The sequence below is a fragment of the Aphelocoma coerulescens genome, chromosome 3 (assembly GCF_041296385.1).
Source record: "Aphelocoma coerulescens isolate FSJ_1873_10779 chromosome 3, UR_Acoe_1.0, whole genome shotgun sequence".
Classification (NCBI taxonomy): domain Eukaryota; kingdom Metazoa; phylum Chordata; class Aves; order Passeriformes; family Corvidae; genus Aphelocoma; species Aphelocoma coerulescens.
In genome coordinates this window covers 22,818,886-22,837,927 of record NC_091016.1, presented here as the reverse complement: position 1 = coordinate 22,837,927, position 19,042 = coordinate 22,818,886, and the positions used below count along the sequence as shown (strand labels likewise).

Genomic DNA, 19,042 nt, shown 5'->3' with positions numbered 1-19,042 from the left:
GGGATGCCTTGTGTGGCAGCCCTGTCACAAGCAGATCTGTCCAAAGGCCTGGGATCTGTTATTAGCAGTTGCAGAAGGTATGGACACATCAACAACCACTGCTGGTTGTACTGACATTGGATTAGGCATGAAAACCTTCCGCCAGGCAGTATCTAGGCCATCTATAAATGTGTGTGTGACTGTGTCAGGGGCTGTAAAGGTGTGCTGGGGGGTGGCAGTAACACCTACCTCTGACTCAGCTCATCCAGAACCAGTGAAGCCAAGCCTTCCCCATTTCAGCTGGAGTAATGACAGCCTGCCCTCTTGAGTCAGGGAAGGGGGTGCTGCAGGTCACTGCCACCAGCAAGGGCCAAAGAAGGAAAAAAGGGACACAGAGAAAGAGAGAGACTGGGCAAACACTGGCTCCAGTTAGGAAGAATTATAAACCTGGTGGGTGTAGAGTGTCCCTGGAAAAGGGGAACTGACTGGGCACTGGGATCAGCCTGACCCTGGAGTCCAGTAATCCATGCTCTGACAAACAGCAAGTACTGTCCGTGTGATCTGACCACTGGAAAAATTAGGAGGAAAGATCTTTCTCCATACTCAGCTGGGAAACCAAGCCAGGACCAGCTGTGTCTGGGAGAATGCCTGCACCAGGGCTCTGAGCATGAAGGATGAATGTTTCCCATGCCCATGCCTCCTGCCTGCTCTTTCTCCTCATATGAAGTCAGTCAGGGACTCTCTCCAGCTCACCCTCTTTTGAAGTGTTTTGGTCCTTCAGCAAGCAGGGTGTGTGCTGTGCTGCTGCAGCAGGAGCAGGGATGGTTTTGCATTCAGGGAGTTTTGCACACAGAGGGTCAGACTGCACAAAGCCCAGCTGCAAAATAACCCTGAGAGAATCTGAATGAAGCTGTGAGTTGGAATGAGGGAACGTGCTGATTTAGAGAAGTCAGAGGTTGGTTCCATGGGGCAGAGAAGATGTCACTGCTGGAGGAAGAATTGGAGCATACTTTGGTCAACAGGTCATTCTGACAGTTTTTGGAAAGTCAGAGAGTTTGAATGTGGATAAAGTGAATGCAGATAAGCCCACAGGGAAAGAAATCTGGAGACTGCTGTACCACTGCAGATTGTAACAAGGGGACACGGTGTTCTTAGCAAGCTGGTTCGTACCTGATCCTGCTGCTGCAGTCCCTGGCCCCAAACCCCACTGCAGCACAGCATGATGGGGAGTTCTGGGAACAGAGCCTCAAGCTGATCAGTTCAGGAACAAATAGAGGCACTTTTGGGGAGAGCGGGTTAAGCTGGCATTTAGGCAGCGTGAGCCAAATACAGGCTTTCCATCAGGTATATGAAGAAGCTGTCCTACCTTTCCAGTTCCAGAGCTTCCTGAAGGAAGCCTTTCTTCAAGACTTTGGCTTCATACATGACATCAGAAAGAGGTCCCAGGATATCAGTGGCAGAAGAATAATAGTGATGATCCCAAATGCACTCTTCCTGTCTGTGGCAAGATGAGGAGTGTAGTTCTTCCCTGGGGATTAGAGGGAGAGTTCTGGACTACACAAGCACCTACAGCAGCATTCGCAGGTTGCCCTCATGGAAACCAGAGTTCTCACCTGCCTCTGTATCAGCTAAATAGATCCGTGTTCACAACACACCTGAGTCTCTCTCTCTCTTAAAAAAACCCAGCCCGAACAAGCAAACAAACAAAAAAAAAAAAACAGAAAAGCCTGGAATCTTCACAAGAAGGCTAGTGGGGGACTTCCTGGCCATCCCACTCTGTTCCCATTGCAACAGTGGTGATGTCCCTTTTTGCTCTAGTCTTTGACAAATGGGAGCCAGACATTATCCTGAAATTAAAGAACTCCAGAGCAGGAGGAGCAGGGTCAGGACTGGGACCCATTGTATTGTGGTGCCTAAATAAGGCTGCCAGCCTATTTAGTGTGTCACAAAGAACCTGATGAAATGACTGGCCAGGGAGAAGGGGTGTTAGAGGACTTCTTAATAGGAAAGGATGTAATACCCAGTAACATTGAAATTGAAGTCAGTGAGAATCAACATAGAAATACAATGTAGATTTTCAAGAGAGAGAGCAATCAGCCTGATTGCCAAGGGACTGAGTTCTCCATCAATGTGAGCCTTTAAATTAAAGGGAGAGGTCTTTAACAGCCTGCCAGCACAATGGCAAGAGAATTCTGGGACTTCATGCAGGGCTATTAGATACAGGGGGACTAAGCAATCAGTCTCTGTGTGTGTGGCAAGTGCTGCATCTCCTCAGTGATGCTTCTAGGACAGAGGCCATCTCTGGCTGAATATATCTGGAAGCGAAAGGATGGACAGAACTAAGGAGGTGAGAAAGCTGGCATTTCACAAATAAACCAAAGCCCTGCACACCACTCTCCCCCAGGGCTGCATCACTGGGTGAGTGGGGTGGGAGCAAGGATCACTACTCTTGAGACTGTCAGCATATGTAAGACAATCTGTGCAAATTTTGGTTTTGGACAGTTCTTCATTTTCCAAGGACATAATATGGAACATATTATGTGTTTCAGAACATCTTTTGTAAGCTATTGCAGTGCCACTTCCTAACCAGGAAACTATTATCATTTTAGAGAAAAATGTACCTCATATTTCCACAGTAGTTAGATGCAGTTTTCTGAGAGTACAGTCAGACATAACTTGTGGGAACTATCATTTAAAATTTCCCAGATTTTAGATGGTCTTTTAAAAAAAGTAGTTTCTATTTTAGCAATATTGTATTAAAAGAATGTGTGTTGGAAGCTGGCATTATTAATCTGGGAATGGTCTGGGCTGTACTGTGTGGGATCATCCTCTGCTTGCCTCACATTCCCATTACAGCACAGTGCCCACAGGCAGAAAAGCTGATAAAAGCTACAGTCATGCTTTTACACAGGGAACTTGATTTTTGCCTCCTGAAGTGGAGGCACATATATAACCTTGGAGGTACTTTTGGGCTTGATAATCTTGTCCACTTTTCAAGTGTGTTTCACATGAATTACACTCCACAGGCAAAGCAAAGGGCTCTGACCTGAAGCAAGGCTTGGTAGCCAGAGCTTGGGTGCATCAGTGGAAGGAGCATCAATGGATTTGGATTAAAACCTTTTGGTTGTAGAGGATAAAGTTTAACAGAAGGCATCTCTCTAATAGGATTTCTCCCATCCTGGTGTTGTCATTTAATGCAGAGTTGTCTTGGCTCTTTTTGCATTATACCCTTTGCTGAACCACTTGCTGTTATCTGCACAAGTGCTGTACCTAGAGGCCCTCTTCACTTACAGCTTCAGGTTTCAGATATTGTATGAGCTTGGCTGCCTCTTGGCTGCATCATTAAAGAGAAAGAGAAGTTTCTTTGCCCACCCCTTTTCCTTAAAGTTCTGTTTTGCTGCATATTATGCTGCACATATTCAGAGGGGTAATAAATTCAGTCGGTTTTGGTCTAAATGTAATTCCTTAGTAATTGCCATCTATTTATTTTTATTGGTAGCAATAACTTAGCTTTATGAATGCAAGCTCTGGACTCCTTCCATCAGTGTGAAAAGCTTTGCTTAATGAAAGTAAAAATGCATTTGAGAAGGTTTAAATTAGGTGGTTGCAAAGAACTGTTGTTATCATGGAATTGTGGAATCATAGAATGGGTTGGAAGGGACATTAAAGGTCAACTAGTTCTAACCCCTCTGGCATGGGCAGGACATATTACACTAGTCCAGGTTGCTCCAAGCCCCATCCAGCCTGGCCTTGACACTTCCAGGGATGGGACATCCCAGCTGCTCTGGCAACATGTGCCAGTGTCTCACCACCCTCACAGTAAAGAATTTCTTCCCAACATTTTATCTAAATCTACTTTATTCTCATTTAAAGCTATTCCTCCTGGTCCTGTCACTACATGCACCTTGTCAAAAGTGCTTCAGATCTTTTGCAGGCCCCCTTTCAGTACTGGAAGGCTGCTAGAAGGTCTTCCTGGAGCCTTCTCTTCTCCAGGCGGAACAATGCCAGTTCTCTCAGCCTGTCTTCACAGGAGAGATGTTCCACTCCTCTGGACATCTCTGGGCCTCCTCCAGACTTGCTCCGTGTCCTTGTTATGTTGGTGGGCTCAGAACTAAATGGCAGCACTCCATGCCTTGAAAAGCACAGATGGAACGACATTTGGATCCTGGAAGGCCAAGTGCAGGGGCTGTTTCAGCCTCGTTGACAAACAGTGGGGCCAACCCAGCCAGACCTTGCCCTTCTCGTTCAACGCTGCGGGAGTTGTTGCATGGTGTTAGGGCCTTTGAAATAGGATATTACTGGTGTGGTTTCCTGATTCAAACTGAGCACAGCTCTGGGAACACTGTTGTAATTTTCCCTTCCCTTTTGCAGTTTTCTTTTTCATATATTGATCTATCCACGTTGGGAATAATGAACCCCCCAAACTCACTCTGACCCACATGCACGTGGTACACACAGATCTTTTTGGTAGCCACATTGAGCAAACTTCAAGAGAAACTCTGGGTAATTTTTGTTTACATTTTCATCTCCATTTTACCATCAGATCATTAAAATAAGTAAAACATCTTAGAAAAAAAAAAAAAAGAGAGACACAAAAGAAGGTCAATAAATATTAGCATCTTTGAAATATTTGATATGAGTCTGTGCTGGCTTTTGATTACTCTGCTGCCTTTTATAAAGTTAGAGCATTACCAAGAGATAAAACACAGTTACTGCTAGTGCAATTTGGTTCTATACCCTAAGCAAAAAAGCCTGTTTCTTGATTCCGTATGCTACCAAAAGGGATGAGATTTTAATTACCAGACAGTAAAGTCCCTTCCCATTTTCATGGTAATAGACCTAAAGTTATTTTCCCTCACTAATTATACAATGCCTGGTAAAATGCCAGTGGTTAGGTACATATTTGGGTCACTGAAATTCAGGGAGGCGTTTATTTGCAAATCATGTCCCCGCCAGCCCCCATCTCTCTGTTCCCCTGCAGGGCTTCCTGCAGAGGGACACGCAGGATCTTGCAAGTTCCACGTGCTGGGCTGTCTGGGACTGTCACTTGTCCCAAGCCAAAGCATGGGGACAGCACTAGCTGTGGGACTGTGTGTGTCTGTCCATGCACTGTGTTCTGTGTGTGGTGTCTGCTGCAGACAAGAAAGATTCCTGTAGGGTTCAGGAAGCTAGAAAGTGTGAAATGTGAGGAAGTCATATTTAAGTCCTATGCTGCTCATAAGCAGTGAACCCAGCTTTTCAAGAAGAGTGCTTCATCAAGAGAGGAGAATATAAACTCTCTTCCAGCTCACTTGGGCCATAAATGAGCTTTATAACAAGGGTAAAGTGCCGTTTCCACTGGCTGCGAAAATGGGTTCTCATACAACTCTATCTCATTAGTACAGTAGGTCTGAAAAGACACTTATTTCCTGGAACAAAATGGGGCCATAACCCCAGAGATGTTCCTGGTGATAAAATGCTAAACCCAGACTTGTTCTGGTGCTTATTTGTAAAGTCTTGCCCTGAGCAGCCCGATAGAAGGGAGAGCGGAGGTGCCTCCTTAGTCATACCTTCCCTGTGGCTTGTTCTTGAAAGGCGCCTGCCTTTCTCTCCCTGGAAAGAGCATGGAAGAGGAAAACAGCCTCCTGACTCACGTCTTAAGCACCTCCCGCTTTCACTTTGAATTTGGAAGTCAGGCTGGTGAGGCGTAAGTGACACAGAGCTATTAATTTGAACATTCCTGAGGTAAAACACATGCTGGGCTGCATGCAGACCACACCTCAGAGGAGCATGGAAGAGGACGGACAGGGGTTTTCCAGAGATGAGCATGGAGACACTGCAAACAGAGTAGCCTGTGAGGGAGAGGGATGCAGACCTTCAGCTCAGCAAGCAGCTCTGGGTCACTGCTCTCCACTAATCAAATTTAGGGAAACTCCTGGAGGTTCATCAGTGCGTGCTGCTCTGTTTGGGCAGCCAGGAAAGGAGCACTGCTTCGCCAGAGCACTGGGCTGCAAGCGGCTGCAGGAACAGCAGCATCGGGAAAGCAGGAATTGCTGCCGTGAGCAGCTCGGTGGCTCTGCGTGGGTAGGTGACAAACCGGCAGCTTCTGACGACAGAGGGCACGCCGACACAGCGCCGGCAAGCGAGGCACGGGCAGATCCAGCACGGGGACACGCTGTTTCACACAGCGGGGCAAATCCTGCTATGTTTACCTGACAGGAGAATGGTGCTTTGCTTGTAATGAGCCCCTGTGGGGTTTCACCCATATTTCTGGGGACTTTCCTGCACCGAGGTTTCAATTCTGAGTCTGCAAGCAACTCAGATGCCATGGCAAGTGCAGGTGCAGAAGGGGGGGATCACACTGTGCCTGTAGCAAGCCGTGGGGTGAGGAAATGGCTGTGAATAAAAACATCAGCATCTGGCCCAAAGAGGCTCCCACGTCAGCCGGTAGGCTGACAGCAGGGAAATCCAGGGGGACAGCAGTGTTTAATGTGACTCATTGGCCACGGCAGGCTGATTTAAATTCATCTGTGGTGCAAAGTCCCTTGTGCAGGAAGTGTGAAGCCTGTGAATGTGTGCTAGGAAAATAACCTGCATCATTCAGAGTTAAGAAGGTGCACGGGGTTGGGCTGGACTTCAGACTGTTGGCATTGAGAGAAATTTGCTGGAACAGAGAGGATGTTCTGTCTCTGGGTCCTCAAACTGTGACACAGATGGTCACCACTCTGCTCTGGATCTACTCCCTGAAATAGCTCATCTTGCTGTGCAGAGAGGTCCTGATCCTGCAATGGATCCTTGCTTTTCCTGCAATGATACTGAACTCTTGCAATGGGGTTTGAGTCTGGTTTTTTTAATGATTCTGTGCATTCTCCAAAGAGATTAATTCAAAGCATGGGTCCAAAATCTCAGTGCAGAGGGGTAGCTGTATTTCTCAGTGCTTACACGAAATCAATCAGTTGATGTACAAGAACTGCCCTCCAGTCCTTCTGAATGTTTTGTCATCTTTGGGCTGATGACTGCAGTTCACAGCCAAACAAATCAGCAGGATCTTTTCCAAGAGCTGCTAAACTGTCAGAGCCTGAAGACCCAGATTCCCTTGTTGCAGATTCCCTGCAGGGAATGGGCAGCCCCATGCTTGGCACTGTTACCATTCCTGACCCAAGCTGCTAGACCCCCATAACAGGAGTCCCCATGGCTAATCATCAGCACAGCTTTTGTGGGGTTTTTTGCAGCCCATCTGATGAGCCTGGCTGCAGGCTTCCAGGTGGGTAAAGAGCAGACACCCACCTCTAAAGTCTTCACTTTAAAGGTGACTTGCAAAAAACACACCCTGAGACAAAGGAGATCTCTTAATGAGTATTTGGCTTGGAAAAACAAAACAAGCAAAGCAACTACAGCAACAACAATAAACCCAAAAGAAGACCTGCCCCTCTGTTCTGGACTTCTAAAGGATCTTTGTGCTTGCTTCTGTAGCAAAGGAGGAAGGAACTCTGTGCTACCAAGGTAGATTGCAATTAGGTGGGGCTGCTGATTTTGTTCATGTGAGTGCTGCTGGTGGTTGTGTGGGGGCCAGTGAAGGCACTGTTCTTTGTTCATGTTGTTCTGTGTTTGTGTGCATCTGTATCTCTGAGATACAGGCTTTGCTGTGTGGAGACACCCAGGAGCTGGAAACATGGCAAAGAGGCTGGTGAGGAAAAATCCCTTGGGTCTTCAAGCCCACGGGATCACACTTCTGCTCACAGGATGCTTCCTAGAATGAGCTTTGGAAAACAGTGTTCCTCACCAGGGGACTGTTTTAGGGTACCATAATGGCTTTCCTGAGGGATTTCTTACAAGAATTGCAGGTTTCTGCAGGACAGGCATTTCCAAGAGGGATTCAGCATCTTGCTGTAGTTATGGGACAAGATAACAGTACTGACCTGTGTAACCACATTGAACACTGACCACTAATTTCTACTGAAAACCTTGAATGGGACTGGTAAACTATGGAAAATAGGAAGCCTTCATCCAAAAGTCTGGGGGAGTTCAGTCTAGTACCATATCTTCCAAACATAAGATGTGTGCTCGTATTCATATTCTGCACGAGCCGCATAGCTGGTGTTTGATGGAGCATGTCTCAGAATCAACAGTGAAATGAGCGGCCTAGATAGATTCATTCTTGTAATGTGACTGTAAAGTGGAGTTTGCTTCTAAAACACCATGACATTGATTTCCCACAAAGTGACAGTCTTGTCTCATTACCTTGATTCATTTGTTGTCTGATGGATTTTAATAGCAAAGATCTGAATTTCAATGATTAACCCCCACCCCAAAAGGAAAAAGTTTAGAGCTGTGTCACATCAGCAGCTTCAAAAAGAACCAGTGTTTGAGAAGAAATTCACAGTATTGGAAACCTGATAGCAGGGAGTCTCAAACAAAAGGGAAGCACTGAAGATGGAGAGATAGGGGAGAGAAATGTTGGATGGGAGAGGCATTAGCATCGAACAGGCAGGCACAATGCCCCTATAAAGAAAGAGCAGCTCTATCTCTGTGTCCAAATATCTTTTGCTCTGACTTACCCTTGCCTGTGCTGTGGTACTATTTCCCTGAAGCAGTCTTTCTCATATTTGGGACTTCACACAGTGTGTTTTATGTGCCACAAAGACTTACAATTCCACTGGGATGAATTTGACTTAGGAACATAACAGATGCTGTTTCTGAGTAGATGGAGTAAAAGTCCCCTGTACTAAACATGGGAGAAAGAAGGAGTGACTATAGCATATGTAGAAAACATCCAAAGGAATATAAGGAAGAGGAAAAAAACCCTTGGGAGAGGACAGAGATAGTGAGGTGAGGTTTGTCCACTGCGTTTTAAATTTCCTGTAACATCTTAGTTATCTGAGATCTCTGGGCTTATCTCCCTATAAGTGGCAGCCAGGAAACGACATTCTCACAGTGCTGCTTCATCAAAGTGATGGCTGCTGTTTTAACAAGCTGCATTAGCCAGAGATTGATGGCCCCATTTGCAGCATGAAAGATCAGTGCTGTTTGCACCAGTGAAGGTCTGAGCTCCCTGGGGTTCCTGCTGACAGGGGCATGTCGGGCAATTGCCAGGGAGGCAGAGCTGGTGGAGAGGCTGCTCCCCTGCATCTGGGCATCACACTGGGGACATGGGCATCCCCATGCCTCCCACATTGCCTGCTGGAACACTTGCAGCCCTCCCCTGCAGTGGCTCAGAGACTGAGTGCAAGTGAAGATCGTTCGTGTTGGGATCCCTTGTAGGAAGCTGTTCAATGTCATTCCCGCACAGGTGTTGTCTGTGTGGAGCAGCAACATGGCTGGCTGATGAGAGGGCAGATCAGACCTTTCTCTGGAAGCATAAGTCATCTGTCCCATCCATGTCATCTGTCCCAGACCATGGGGTTGCCTCAATCCAGCACTTCTGCTTGTTCTTGAGACCAAAAGGGCGACAAGGAGGATATGGGGTCACTGACTGGGTCTGTCAAAGCCTACACACACACTGCCTATGAAGTCAAGTCTCAACCCACTTGGGGAATGCTTCATGTGCTTGTTGGATGGGGAGTCAACACTGGCCTGCTGTCACTCCTTCTCCAATGAGCAGACGTGTATATGTCAGGCAGACCCTTTGAATCAGGCAGTGGGGGTGGTGGTCATAGGCAGGGATAGCAGAGTTCATGAGAGGAAAAGTGAAGGAAGGTTAAGGCAGATATTATAAACACACAGTCAAAGATGGCAATGGTGGGATGAAGCTGTGAATAACAACAGGAGCTGAATCTCTCACAGGTTTCTTGCTGAGAACCTCTACAGGTAGGTCAGCGTAAAGTCTGTGCTCTTGTGTCAGTTGTGACCACATTCATGTTTACTGAGCTACACTGGGTTCTGTTACTGAAGACTGCAGCTGGATTCACAGAATTAAAATATGTGATTTTCCTCTTTCAGAATTTCAAGTGATTTTCAGATGTTCTTAGCTGATCTTCATGCTTCTAAGATCCTGTATTTGACCATCTGTCTCCAATTAGTCCTTTCAGCCCTGCAGACTTCTCTCCCTGCAGTTCTCACACATCTTTTTTTTCCACTCCATTATTAATGAAAGGAACATCAAAGCACTCTCAAAGTATCATTTTCCCTATTTGAAGAAGGATAACTTCATCCATCTGGGAAGAGGTGGGACAAGACAAATGAATCTTTTCCCTGAACTTCTCTTAAGAACCTTTTTTTTTTTTTTTCTAATAGGTATAAGGTGACTGAGTGTCATGGCAGAGTTCCTGGGCCAGACACAGAATAAGGATTCAGGAGATCTGGGTTCACTCTTAAGCTCTGCTAAGTCATTCTGACTCCTACCTGTTCAATAGGAAACACCATCCAAATCATTACTTTCTTTTTCTTCTGGTGCTGCCAGGACCTGAGCAAATAAAATGGGCTCTGCACACTCTGCCCCCTGTCCTGGGACCATAGCTGTTCTCAGGAGTGGCTCCCATAGAATGCAGTTGTAACCTGGGATCATGGTATTGGGAAAAATCTTTGTCCTAAAGGTGCCTTAAGCTCAGACTCTTTCCCTTGGTCTTTTCTGTGCTGTGCTTTATGTAGGCTGATGCCTGGTCCTGTACCTGCTGATACTGACCTCATTTTCCCTGCTTGACCTTGAACCTTTCTCATCAGCACAGAAGTGTTCAGTGATGACTACTGTTTGTGGTTGCTCTCACTGGATGTGCTCTGTCCTTCTCATTCAGGTTCTATCGGACTGTCTTTGTTAAAAAGGGAAAAAGGGAGTTCTTGTGGACCAGGTCTTGTCTTTCTGACAAGAAAGTGTCCAGAAGAAATAAGGTGCACAGAGTTATTCCTCTTTGAAAGTCCTTTCCAGCCTCTGGCACTTTAAGGTAGGACCTGTTGAACCTGAAGGTACAGATGTACAAGCCTATCTTCCCTCAGGGTAGTGAATGTTGTAGACATTTGTGTGCCAAATACCTCTGATTAGCTCCCCTTCCCTGCCTCTCATGGATTCAAAGGCCATCTGTCCATCTTGATTCATTTCTTCAAGGGCAGATTCCCTGCCAAAGTGTGCGAAATTTCTACCATTTGTCTGTATTGGGCTATTTGGCCTATTTTGTCCAAAGGACATTAATTTGAAGATATTTACTTGAACATCTCTGGATTTGTTAGCTGACTCCTCTGCTTCATTCTAGATGAGGAGAGTTAGCTTTACTGTAATGTGCTTCCTGCACAATGTACACACTCTACACGTAAAAGAGAAGCCTAAAGCAGCAAAGAACAACCTTCAAATAACTCTTATGGCCCATTAGCCACACGATGACATCTGGTAGGTAAAAGAGACATTCAGAGAGATCTCAGAAAATCCCACCAAAAAATGACCTCTGAAAGCCTTTGTAAAATTGTAGGCCTGTGTGTGATTTGTGTAATTAATGGACAGTATTGTTTGAACATGGTATGGTTGTTAAGGGTGACATGCTCTGCCTCACCTTCGAATTGTGTAGGAACATGCTGAGAGTAATTTAACATCTACTGTCTATCATTTGCAGAACTCTGTGCCTAGGCTTGGATAGTTAATGAGTCCCCTGGAGTCCTCCCTTTCAGCTTTAATTTTCTCCCTTTCTGAGCAGAGAGGAGTCAAATAAGTGAAAAATCCTATGAACAAGGGGAGAAAAGGAGATTAAAACTCACATTTGCTGTATTTGGGGTGAAGCTTTGTTTTCTGCTTAGGGCCTTTGTTCTAGACAAATGTGCATCTCTGAAGACTGTCCCAAGTCCCAAAGCAGTGTAAACCATGGGTGCTCAGGGCATGACCCTATAGCTCTCAGCTGACTCATCATCCACCTGAAGATAAAGCTTTGTACATTCCTCTTCGCTCTCATATTAAAGGAATCTCCTATTGTGAAATTATAGAATTGTTCTGTTTGGAAAAGACCTTTAAGATCCCTGTATCCAACTGTTAATCATCCTTGCTCTTCTGGCTAGTTCTGCCTGAAGAACTGTATCCATCCATCAAAGCCCTCAAGGCACATGGGCCTGTAGGCAGCATGTGACAATGATCCAAATGAGTTCATAACCCTGGAATGCACACAGACTCCTAATTCCTCCTGTTTGTTCCCCATGCTGCATGAATTAGTGCTCAAGCACTTCAGAGACACATCCATTTAAAAGAAGAATATGTGAGAGCTTTCTGCCCAGCAGGAGACACCCACTGCTGTTACTCAGCACTCCCTTCACTCTCTCTTCTCGTGCCACCCTATGATTTAGGCTCAGTTGCCTCCAACGCTGCTCAGAAAACAACTTTGGCCCCTCATCTGACATCATGGCACTAAATCTATTCTGTAGCTGCTGATCTGAAAGTGGAGCAGCAACCTTCCTCCTGGTGCCTGAAGTCATCCACTTACAGCCTTTTCCATCATGGGAGTCTTTTTTCCCCAACCCACTGAGTACAGGCTCTGAATTTTCTTCCTGCTGTGTCATTGAGTGTTCAGAGTCCCGGAGAAGATCCTGTTCTCTTTTCTATAACATCTGATGCTGTGCCGACTTCCCATCTCCTCCTGCACTTCTCCAACAACTTCCTTCGGGCAGGAAGACCCCTTCCCCTGCTCCAGCCTCCCAGAGGAGTTCAGCCTGTGTTGGGGCAGCTGCTGCTGGACTCTGCTGCATTGCCACCAGTGCTAAGCACACACACACTGTCCCCAGCAGAATTTCTGGATTCCTTCTATCTGCTCTTCTTTGCAAAATGCTGCATCAGTTTGCACCTTCTGCTAGAGCGGCGCAGCCCAGTTTTTGATTCTGTGTCACAAAGTGCAAACTTGGGTGGCAGAGAGGAAAAGCTTTTCTTATTCAGGAGTTCAGGGGCACAGGAAACATGGAGCAGAAGGAAGACTGAAATGTTACCCCTGCAATGCAGAGTTTCTTCCTCCTCCTAGGTCCCTCTGTATGGAGTTTCACCACTGTCTCATCCCTTCCTTTTCAGTGCAGCCAATAAAAGCCCAGGCCCAGGCGTTTATCTGGCACGCAAAACTTCAGTCAGAGCTCATCAGGTCCAACAAAGTGTGGTTGTAGCTGCTTCACTGGTAAGCCAGTGGACTGCAGTAGTTTTCTTCTGCCTGGACTAAAAGTCATAGCATTTGATGACTTCTGTGGAAAAATGTAGGCAAATGCACAACCTGAGCTGGTGTTTGATGGGGAAAGTTGCAGTCCCATCCAAAGCTGTGGTAACAAAGAAGGGACTTCCCTGATATATCTACAGGCTCATTCCTGGCTGGGGTGTGCTGAAGTAATTCAGCTTCCAGTTGAGCTTGTTTTAGAGATATCTCTGCTGTGCTGGGTCATGATCAGAACAGTTTTCTTCCATGTGCAAACATGTACCTTGTTGTTCCTGACATGTCCTGGGAATACTTTTCACACTCAGCAGCTGAAGGAGACATGAAATTCTTTCCTACACAGTGATGCCTGATTGTATGAAGGCTGCTATCCAAGGGCCAGGCTGGAAGAAAGTGTGGGGCCTATGGATGGAGCAGATCATGATGTTCTCTGTGTTTTGCAGAGAGGACAGAACTTGGGAAGGAAGTAGAGGACAGGAAAAATGTATCCTTCTGGCAATAATGAGAGGAGAAAGGCAACTTGTACTCTCAGGGCAGAGGAATTGAACAGTAGGCTTGGAATTAGCAGATAAACTGTTTTCTCTCGGAAATAAGATGTTGAGGTATACCCTGTCAACAACATCCAAGAAAATCTGGCTTATGCATTTCCTCGTTCTTGCCTAAACAACACTACAGGCTATACAAGAGCCTAAAATCTCTGAAGATGTGTTTCTGCTTATTCCAGGAAAGCCAATGATATCACTGGGAATAGCTTTGGGTCAGACAGGGCTTGATGTAACAGTACAAGTGTAAGATTTCCGAGCTTGATGCCATCTGCTCACAGAGAGCATTGGATCACTGTAAGGATGTCAACAAAGGCTTGGGAAGCTTGTGAAAATGAGGAGGGGAAATTGCAGGCTCCAGAGTGTAGGAAAATTACAACTTCTCTGTGTGGCTGTTGCTGTCATGAGATTGGTCAGTCATTTTTTAAATTCTACTCCCTTCCCACTGGCCATTGGGAAATGTTTGAAACAGGAGTGATGTGAATTAAACTGAGAGAAATATGGCAATGGGACTAGCAGGCTAATCAGACCAAAAACCCCCAAAACTTCCATATGGTTCTTGTATACATCACTTGTGAACCTCCAGAGAATCAGGCTTGGTGGGTTACTGTAAGAAAAACAGCTACTGAGCATTACAGCTAAGAGCTATAAGATCTTTTTGGTGCAGCCCCCAATACCTGTGAGGTACCTTGTTTAAAAAATAAAATTGTGAAGAAAACATGAAACTTAAACCCCAGGTGGTAAACTTAATAGGAATGTTCTTTGCTCCAAGAGTCAAGATAATTGTACACTGAAATACTCTTTTGGTCTAACATTAGTTTTGCTTTTCTCTGAAGTATGACATAAATATGTTTAAAATGGATAATCATACCCAAACCATTTCCATTATCAACTAAGAAGATTTGGGTGTTGCGTTGCAGTTAAGCTGCTTTAAACAAACACTCACACTTGCTGTGCTGTTTTCATGCTATAATGGAGGTACTTAACAAACTGCAGAAGTTTATCTGTTCTTCCTTCTGTGTGGAAAATAAAACTTTGCTGTTTTTCAACAGCTGATGCTTGAATACACACAAAACGCTTTGTGTATATGCACATTGTCTATCACAATATTTAGCTAATTCAAATTGTTGCTCACTGAAGACTAATTTTTTTCCCCCTGAACTTCTGTTCTCCTGTTTGCCTGTGACAGGTACAGAATGGTTTATCTACAATAAAAAGTTTGAAGCGATGGCCACCCATGGTGCCCAGGGAGGGGCTGCTTTGCTGTGTTGGGGTAAGAAGGGGCCCATTTCCGTGGTGCCTGACACAAAGCTGTGTTTGTGTGAGGTCAAAGGGACAAGGACAGACTAGGAGCCAATGTGGCACAAGAGGCAGATTTGGAATGGATGAGCAAGGCTGTGAAACTCATTTGCATGGTTTATGAACTGCAGATCATGGTCTTACTGGGTCAAATTGTATTGAGCTGAGCAGCCTCAGCTCCCAGAAAAATATCCCAGGAAAATATGCTTGTCTAGCATCTCTTTGTAGCTTAATCTTTCTTCCTCCATCACCATGTTGTGTTGGTTACTTTGATGGGTGACTGTCCTTGAAAGCCAAGACTTGGAATGAAAGGTGATGGGGTTACAGTTGTGGTACAGCTGGAAACAAATGTTCTAAAGATCAGTGTGACAGTGATGCCACTTGGCAGCTTACCAAAGTCTGTTCTTTCCTTATTTCAGTTGCAGTCTGTATCACTCCAAAGCATTCTTTCTGTACTTGTGATGGTGCCCTGAGAAAAATGTACAAGGCTGCTTCACGTGTTAACCACCAGATAGAACTGTTCCAAGAGCGTGTGCCCTGGGAACAGAGAAAACTTGAGTTGTGTTCTCAGTGCTTAGGGCTAACCTTGGTGATCTCTGAACTGTGAAGAGAACTTTTCTTTGTGAATCTAAGGTATATATTTTTGTGAGAGGAGCAAATATCTTTTCCCCACTGAGTCTGTTTCATTTACTTTTATGTTCCTGTACAGAACACTCAACAACTGAATTTTATGTGGGGTTCAATTAATGCATTGATTTTTATTCTGTTATTCTCTTCTGCAGCTCAGTATTTGGCTGCATAGTATGTCATCAAAGCTGTAAGAAAATTACCTTACACTGCGCTTTCTTCCAGTGACCACAGGCCTCCAAAGAAGACTACACCACAAAAAGCAAATTTAGAAGGTGCCTGAAATGCACCTTGGGGTGGGAAAAGTGGAAAAATTGCAGATTTTTTTTGACACAAAGACATTGAAGACAACTTTTTAGTATACCTGCTTTTGTACTAATGTTCATTATACAGTCCATGCTGGAAAACCCGCTCTGTTGAAAAGACTTAAAACCTAGTGCAGCAATTTTCATGTTCACACCCAGGAACATGAGGTATGCTTTGTGTTTCACCAAGAAAGCTTGGATGAAAAGGTTCTGTTGGGAAAGCTCCTTTTTTCAAACTTCACTTGTACAGTACAAAAAGCCTTTTAAAGAGAGGTGAAGAGCAGCATAGGGATGCTGGAGAACAGGCTGCCATGGCTGAATTTTTCTGTTGAGACACATTTACGGGTCTGGAGCAGAAGGTGAAGGTTTGGTGTAGGAAGAGATGCTGAAAAGAACTGGCTGTAAATATGAGATACCACAAGCAAAGCCAAGCAACCCATCTCCTGGAGGCTGTCCAGAGCTTAGCTGGGAGTGGGGTATACATGAGTGTGAAAGGGCAGAACCGCAGCCCTCAAAGCAAAGATGTTGGCATGAGCAAGACTGGTTTCAGAAAAGCATGGACAAAACCTCCCAAAATTACTCCCCACCAGTCTGTTGCTGCCAAGTGTGCCTCATAGAGGTTGTGCTAGGCTGTTTTCCCTTCCAAGCCTCTTGCTTTAAGACCTTCAGTACTTTGCTAATTCTGCTCCTTCAGCAATCATCTAGCATTGCTCTCTCTTCTCCTGCAGGACTTGTTGCACTGGTAACCTCTATTGCTTTTGGGTCTGAGAGTTATCTCCTTTTCCATATATTCAAGTGGTGGAGAAGATGAATGACCTAATTTTTTCTGGCCATTTGGGCAAGTCCAGCTCAGGGGACAGCACAGGGCGCAGGAGTTGGTGGGAGCTGTGGAATTACATTCTTCCTACCATCCCACAGTGACAGACAGCAGTTTCTTTGAGATGTTGCTTTCCTGGTCCCTTAGCAGTGGCTCCAGTATTCTAGGGAGGTGTAGGTGTGGGATAGGAATGGGGTTGTTTTCTACCCATATACCCTTTCTATCCCATACCCCACAACTGTTGGGAGCCACTGCAGCTTCTGCATGGAGCGAACTTTGGTCCATCAGCTGAATGAGCCATGAACCTGGTACACAGGGTTAAACAAGGCAGTCCAACCTACCTTCGTCATGGTGGCACCAGACACTCATTAGGTACCTTTCAGCTGCCAAATGGGTTCTCAGGACTTCTTCACTCATCCCCCTTCTGAGGATGAATCCCTGTGCCTGTTGCAGTCAGCTTCCTGCCAAGGCTGATTGGATTTTGCATGGTGTCAGTGGTGCAGGTGAGAGCTGTGGCAGTGCAGCTTCTGATCGTGACAGGACAAATTGTGTCTCTGAGCTTGTGCTGAAAGCCCATCTCCTGCAGCTTTGTCAGTCTTTGGACATAATTCCATTATGTCAGGCAAGTGGGCTGTGCTCTTCCCAGTGAGTAAGCAAAGCAACAGGATTTTGGGCAAGATGAGTGGAGAGACCTTTCTGTCTTAGCCTCATGCTTGGGACAGCACCTTGCTTTCATGGAGGAGTGAGTTAAGAAGACACCTCTAGCACTGCTGTATCCTGGGCTGGATTGGCAGGCAGTGTTTGAAGGCTTACCCTTGGTATCATTTGGGAAGAGCAGGCAGCACAGCAAAAAAGGTTTTCTGGCTCCTTGTGTTTTGCAGCAGTGCATGGTTTAGCACAGGAATGCAGAAAGGGCTCGGGATGTTCAGGGATCGCAAACAAGCAGCAGCTGGCTATAATTCCTGTGCCCTTACTTCTGTTGTTGAAATGTCCTGGACCAGAATACATCCCAGGTTCCTTTGCTAATCATGGAATCACTGTTATGGTACAGAGAGGGATGGTTTATAGCAGCAGTGTTGGGAGGCTCAGAGGGAGTTTCTATCTGTCCCCCATTCAGTGGGGTCAATCAGAGGGTAGGGATTGGTCACAGGGTAAAAGTGCAAGTTCCTGTGTCTTGAAGGGCACAAGTTGAGCTTTCTGTCAAGCTGGGCACCACTGAACTTGGTGTGTCACAGATAAAGTAGGGTTGGTTTGTAATTGTAGACATGACTTTGCAGAACACAAATTCGTGAGTGACTGGCCCTGGGCTTTTTGAGCAAGTGAGGAGCAGAAAGATCCATGAATGATTCCTCTTATCCTCTGTGCAAGGGGTAAACCATCTTTTTGCAAAAAAGCTGCAAAATTACGAAACAGATCTGTGGATCTCCTTAGTAAAGCTGCGAGTGTGGATGGTTAAGTCTTCTTGTGCATTGGTCACCCAGCTCAAGGAGAGTGTGAGGGCACTGAAAAGCCTTCCTTGGATTTCACACTTGGTTTCTGCTTGTATGGCAGCCAGAGGATGGCTTGTGTCCAGCTATCAGGATCAAAATGCACCTTGGACATGGATCTCTAGAACACCTGGGCAACGTGCCAGGGTTTCCTCACTGGGACAATCCCTCAAACATGGCAGTGGATAACCTAATGAGCATTATTAGCTTTTTACTTCAGCACTGGGAGCCAATAATTCCTTCTAAAATCTGTGCTGAAGTGGATACTAGAAAAGGCTGACATTTAACTTTCCCAAAAAAGTTCATTTCAAGGAGTAATTCACTTCAGATTAATTTTAGAGCAAGTAATCTAAGAAGCCTGAGGAGAATGGAAATTCAGGAAGTCTGGAGACCAGGACAGCGGGGGATTGCAGTTCTGGAGAGGTGGCTGGGGTTGCTAAACTCTGCATAGAGGGAATGACTTTCTGGAGCTGGTTTGCTTCAGGTATGTGGGTTGTTATGTGGGTGTGAGGCAAATATACTCCATTTTTTTTAGAGCAGAAATTGTTTTCCTGCCTTATTAATGTGTCAGGCCCCATAACAGCACAATCTGCAGAGGTTTGGGTTTGTGTTTTTTTGACTGTTTGTTTCTTGTTTCCAGAAAGCTGAATGAATGGAGGTAAAGGACAAATGGCTCCTTTCTACACACCTTCCAGAAGGAGGCAGCGGGAGGCTGTCTAGTCCTGGGTCCAGTTCTCTGCCAAGGGACCTGTTGAGTACTTCGAGCTCCCCACTCACTTTTTCCTGCGTGCCTACATTGCCAGCTGGCTGCTGTTATGATTTGCAGGAATGATTTATCTGGTAAAATAAAGGAAAGTTTTCATGTCTCCTGCTCTGGATTAAGGTAGGTTTCTGGAGCCTGCTTTCTCCT

At 45.6% G+C, this 19,042-nt stretch overlaps 1 long non-coding RNA gene across 1 annotated transcript in view; it reads left to right on the top strand.

Annotated features, from left to right (window-relative positions):
* Window positions 1-19,042, top strand: part of LOC138107786 (uncharacterized) — a 26,881-nt gene extending 7,839 nt beyond the window's left edge. The window contains exon 3 of the long non-coding RNA XR_011149702.1: window positions 18,773-19,042. This is a non-coding gene — a long non-coding RNA (uncharacterized lncRNA). The remainder of the gene's footprint in view (window positions 1-18,772) is intronic.